The 6,085-nt window shown below is 51.0% G+C and overlaps 1 non-coding gene across 1 annotated transcript; it reads left to right on the forward strand.

Annotated features, from left to right (window-relative positions):
* The first annotated feature begins 5,081 nt into the window (after window positions 1-5,081).
* On the forward strand, window positions 5,082-5,154 carry TRNAF-GAA. Its single transcript has one exon. It is a non-coding gene; the product is annotated as a tRNA-Phe (tRNA).
* Window positions 5,155-6,085: the final 931 nt, after the last annotated feature.

The following is a 6,085-nucleotide window of genomic DNA, read 5'->3' on the forward strand; positions in this document are numbered from 1 at the left end:
ACTGCTTTCCCCTCATCCACAGACCCGGTTATCTCCTCATAGAAGGCAATTAGGTTAGTCAGGCATGACTTGCCCTTGGTGAATCCATGCTGACTGTTTCTGATCACTTTCCTCTCCTCTAAGTGCTTCAGAATTGATTCCTTGAGGACCTGCTCCATGATTTTTCCAGGGACTGAGGTGAGGCTGACTGACCTGTAGTTCCCCGGATCCTCCTTCTTCCCTTTTTTAAAGATGGGCACTACATTAGCTTTTTTCCAGTCATCCAGGACCTCCGCCGATCGCCATGATTTTTCAAAGATAATGGCCAATGGCTCTGCAATCTCATCAGCCAACTCCTTTTTTCCTTACAACTAAGAGACCCAAGACCCAATGAGAGGCGTACAGCTTTCTGGGCCAGAGCTACATCCCCGTGGTGCCAGTGTAGACACCCTGGTCGATTACAGTGCTGTGATTGGCCTCCGGGAGGTGTCCCACAATCCCTGTTCTCGCTTCTCTGGTCTTTGGTTTGAATTCTACTGCACTCCCTCAGGTGACCAACCGTGAACCCCACCCCTTAAATTCCTTGGGAATTTTGAAAGTCCCACTTCTACAGAGACTAATTATGGTTACAGACCCATCCTGAAATTAGAGCAGGATATTGTAAAGCTTTATCTCATAGTACAGTAATACAATTCAAACCTGTCGGCACAGAGGAGAAAGCACTCCTTCAGTTCACATTTATTGCTACTGATCTCACTGACAAACTTCCTTTTCTCAGTACTGCTCCAGGTGTTTTCCCTCTGTTCCCTCCCAACTGTGGTTACGGGACTGCAGCAGCTCCCCAGGGCCAGCTTTGCTCTTTCACTTACATCCTTCACTTGTTTGGATAGAGCTGGGTCTGCCCCCAGTTTAATTCACATCTGAGAGCTCAGGTACCAGCAGATCGTTACAAAGGCTAAATTCCCATCACCACCAGTGGGAGGTTATCCTGGGCTGCCAGGGCTGCAGGATTTAGCCCATGGTCAGTCAAGGTGCTACAGCAGCTGCACTCTTACATTGTGAGTCCTGCAACTTAATACCAAACTGCTCTGCCATAGTCTGCAGGGGGCCTGACTTGCTGAGAATCTGGCAGAAGAGAGACCCTGGAGTAGAGAAGGAAAATGTCCTCAGCAGTCACAGCTGGCAGGAGCAGGGAAGGTTCGGTTTATTTTTAAACTTCTCTTCCTGCTCAAGCCTTTAATTATTCCTGTGGCTCTTCTCTGAACCCTCTGCAATTTACCAGGGACAACCACCAACCAACCAAACCAGGCTGTTCTGCGCAATGTAACAGTCTATTGCCTTTCAAGGCTGACTATAAATCAGCTCATTCTATTCACCCAAGAGTTCCACTTTAAGGGCTTTTTGTTTTCTAATTCCAATCAAACCCTGTGCAACAGCATCATTGTTAACTCACCACTTGGTCACTTCACATTCACAGGGTCACAAAGTGGGCAGGTCTAAGTCTTTCCTCCCACACCAACATGAAGAAAATCAGTGACAGAAAATGTGTAAAGGGCCTCTGCTGCCTTGCACAACAGCCTGGGGAAATACACGAGGGGAAGTGCTTTCCTCTCTCCTCCTGACACCGGGTAACATTTCTGTCTGTCCTTGAGATCCTGCCACAGGGACAAGGCTTGAGGATCAAATGACATGTTAAGGCTTCATTGGATTGCACATTCCTTTACTCCTTCAATAGTGATAAGGGTGCATGAGCTCGAAACAATCCAGCTCTGACTTTCACACCGGAGGCAATTTTCAGGGTCGCAATAAAAAAACAACTTTTTTTATGAGCAACTTGAATCGAGTCGTTGCGAGATGATAAATCCAGAGCCCCAGGCTGACTTTCTGTCATCACATGTTTTTAGAGTAGATCACATTGACTGGGTGGTGCTCCTGCTGGGAAGTGTCTGTCCAGTGGCAGCACCCAGTGCACATTCCCCACTTACCAACTCATCTTCAGTCTATCGGCCACTCAACCTAGCGAGTGGGAGGGTCTCGTGGTCGGGCTCCAGCCCCTGGATCCCGAGCCTGGCAAGCCCGAGTCAGCCGGCCTGGGCCAGCTGTGGGGTTTAATTGCACTGCAGACATACACGGGTGTCACAATTCCAGCTTTCTCCTCAGGGAATCAAGCCCTCGTCCCCCCCGTGACAGGCAGGGAGCGTCACCACTGTACTCGTGAGGTCGGAACTGACACTGCCCCTGCACAGGGACCCAGGGGAGCGGCTCGGGCAGCTCCTTGGCCAGCTGTGGCTGGCAGGAGACCCAGCGAGGCAGGAGCTGCTCTGGGTTCTCTGCAGGGGAGAGTAACTGGGAGAAGGGGGGAGTTTGTCTCTGATTTACAGGGAGCTTTGCCAGAGTGGAGCCTGTAGGTCACATGCTGGGGGGCTGTGACGGGCACACAGGCTCCGTGCTCTGGAACAGCTCGGAGTCAAACCCAGGCAGGAGCCTTGTCAGTGTGACCCCCCCAGGGGACGCCCTCACTGGGGGAAGCCTCCTTGGCTTCAGCCCCTCCTGGGACTGACCTTGGACCTTTCAGCTCCCCGTTCCACACCAGGAGCTTCCTGCAGTGAGTCCACCTGAATCGGACACCTCGGAAAGCCTCACCCCCCCCCCGAAGGGGAGTCCTGCTGCACCCCCAACTTCCACAGTCGCCAGTGACTCTCAGCCAGCGCTGTACAACAGAAGGTTCGTTAGGGGTCTGGGATCCAGCCTGGGAAAGTTCTGTGTTCGCACAGGAAGCAGGAAGATTCAGCAACGTCCATCTTGGGGAGACCCCGAACTCAGAGCCTGGGCTCTCCCCTTGAGTCCCCAACCCAGCAGACTCCTTGCTCCCAACAGCCCGACTCAGCCAGGCCCTTTGCCCCTCGTCTGTCCTCTGTCCTGTTTCCCTGGCAACCTGCTCACCTGGCCTCCAGCTCGTTCTTTGTTCTCCGACTCCTCCCGGCCAGCTGGCCTCTTGCAGCAGGTGCGCCCGCCATCGGTTGCTAGGAGACAGAATTTGTGGCCATGTCTGGGCCCAGGCAGCTCGACAGCAGCCACACCTGCCCTTTGGGGGTCTCTGCCAAGATTTAACCCCCTTGTCCCACCACCGAGATCCGTGATCCCAAAACACTTCAGGGTCATGCCCCCCACCCATGCTCCCCCCGGGTCGTGGCTGGGAGTGGGGCCGCAGCTAAGCGGGAAGGGACACAGGCAGGGGTAAGGGGGCGGAGGCAGGGGCCAGAGTTGGAGCCAAGAGTGGATCTGGGTGGCTCCTCCTCCCCACCCCAATGGGGACTGGCCCGGGCCCAGCTGCATCCCCCTGAATGTTACTCCATTCCCCCTGGCAGGGGGCACCCCACATTTTGGACCTTTAACCTAGATAATCGTGCAACAAATAGGGGAAACTGAGGTACACACAAGATGCAAACAAAACATCCAGAAAATTCCCACTTCGTCACAGGGGTGTCAGTGGGGTCTGAGATGGGCAGCAGCACAGGAAAGTGGGGAGGTTAAACTGCAAAACATCCCCCTGTGTTCCTGCAAAAGCCTCTCGTTTATCCCCTAACCCCCTCCCCATGAAAATCTCCACCCCTTCCCTGGCCCACACAGATCCCCTCACTCCAATGCAGATTTTTAACTTTTCTTACTTGTCCTTGGCCTTCCACAAACATTGTTCCCATCAAAATCACCAAAGGCTTTTACAATGAGAATGAGAAAACAAACTAAATCAAACCCAAAGAAACCGCTATCGACCTCCCCACCACACACACCTTGGGTCTGAATTTTTCTACTGAAATGTTGAGTCAATAAAACTCTCACTGCTCTTGTCCAGAAACAAACCTAAGCCCCCCATGCAGTACCTGGGGCATCTATGTCTGACCCACCAAGGCTTCAGCTCCTTTGGGGAGATTTCTAGCTGCTCAATCCTGCTGCTATTCCAGGGGAGCAATTCCTGACTCCTGTCAGCATTTATCTCAGCCCCGTTCTGGGCATCACAGGTTTCTCTGGGAAAGGGCAGCAAGTGATTCTAGGGTCCAGTGATCCTCCTCCAAATTGAGCTAGAACCTGAGACTCATTCCCCTTCCCCAGGCTGTGGGTGGGGAGGCATTTCACAGAGCTCTCGGAGCTATAGCCCATGGCTAAGGAGAGAGAAAAAACCTCCTATCTCCCTCTGCTCTGGGGGCTGGGTTTCCTCCTGAAGCCTCTGCCCCCCACCTAGTGCCTATGGCTCATCCCTGACCGTTGCTGCTGCTCCTTGCTATAGACTGTGAAAGGAGCGGAGGCAGCAGAGGAGCTTTCTGGGGATGCAGATCTGAGGCTTTGGGAAAGACACATTGTCTGAGACATCAGAGCTCTGCAAACCAGGCAGCCACCCCCTCAATCCGAGGCCTGTTCCAGCCCTGAGTCTGGGCTACTGCGATCCCTCCCCCAGAGCAGGGCGCCCACAGATTACAGGCTGGAAATAGGCGTGTGAGACTAACTCCTGTTCTCCCTGACAGGGCCTCACCTAGACCTAGTGGCATACAAGGCAAGCAGTGTCTTCAGTGAGCCCCCCCTCCATATGTTAAACCCTTGAATCACTTATTTTTATTGAATTTGTAGCTCATGTAATTTTGTCGATGCACAATCTGGATCCAGGATTTTCTATCATATAAGACAATAAATGTTCATGCTAGGATGTGTAAATCTGTATTTATTCATGCCGTATATAAGCAAATGAAAAAATAATTTCTTTTAAGCATATAGAAACTTTTAATTTTGACAGTAACTGAAATGTACTAACATCTAGAAATGGAACTGTCACCAGCACAGGGTGGGCTGGTATTAAATAGTGTTACAGTCGGAGACAGACAGCGTTAGGATGTTAACCCCAGCCCTTTGTTCAAAGGTCGCTTCTCTCGCCTTTCCCCCATGAACTGAAGCGCAGCATTCAAGAGATCCAGAGACTAGTTGATGACGTTTCCAAGTGCTAAAATAGCAAGCGATGTCCGTCTTGCATTGGCCATTATTGACTGGAGCAATGGTTTATGGAGAATAAACTTCAAGGTGAGAAGCAGTAGCCCAAAAAGGCCCCTGCAGGTGCTGAAGTAGCTCAGTTGGGAGAGCATTAGACTGAAGATCTAAAGGTCCCTGGTTCAATCCCAGGTTTCAGCAGGCTACTTCATCCCTCTTCCTGCAGCAATGGGCTCTTTCCTGGAAGCATAGCACTGCCTTTACTCAAAGCAAGTCCCTCATTTTGGGCTTCACTGCAGGAAAAGGCAGCATTGGCTTTGCACTCAGTTGGCCCACTGACGTTTCTTTCTTCTCTTGCTGCTTCTCAGCAAGGGGAAGAAAAAGAAGCTCCCCTTCAAGCTAGAGTTACAAGGGTGATGTAAGGACGGCTTCCTGATCCCTGGCTCCAGTCCTCTGCTCTTCCAGCTGACCCATCAAAGAGCTGCTGCCAGTTTCTCCAGGTTCGCCCATCAGTGTGTGCCAGGGTGAGCACCACCAAAGTGCAGGGAATTTGAGGGCGGGGCAGGGCAGTGCACTGTAATGGAGTTTCTGTAGTGTAGTGGTTCACATTTGCCTAACCTGCATCAAGCCGGCTAGGCAGAACTGACACCAACTTGTCTGGGGTGTTTCCCAGAAGCAAAGCACAAGTTTGAAATACAGGCAGCATAGAACCAATATTCATAACGTCAACTACAAAAATGATACACATCTAGAGAGAGCATCATTATTAACCAATCAGAACCTCTCCATAGACCCCCCTACACAACAACCTTTATACAATATTGGCTGCAAATATAGAACAGTGGTTGCAATGGTGATCTATACAGTTACAGTTTATGTCAATAACATCACAGGAGGTGACACGGCATCAGTGAGACTGATACTGGAATACTGCCTCCAGTTTTGGTGTCCTCGTTTGAAAAAGATGTTGTGAAATTAGAGTTTGGGACAGCAAAGATCCACCAAATGTTCTGAGGGCTGGAGAAGATTGAAAGGTGACTTCATTGAAGTGTTGAAGTGTCTTAATGGAGAGAAAAGACTGGGTATTAAAGGGCTCTTGAATCGAGCAGAGAAAGGCATAACAAGACCCAGT

This window comes from Mauremys reevesii, linkage group 14, assembly GCF_016161935.1.
Source record: "Mauremys reevesii isolate NIE-2019 linkage group 14, ASM1616193v1, whole genome shotgun sequence".
Taxonomy (NCBI): Eukaryota; Metazoa; Chordata; order Testudines; family Geoemydidae; genus Mauremys; species Mauremys reevesii.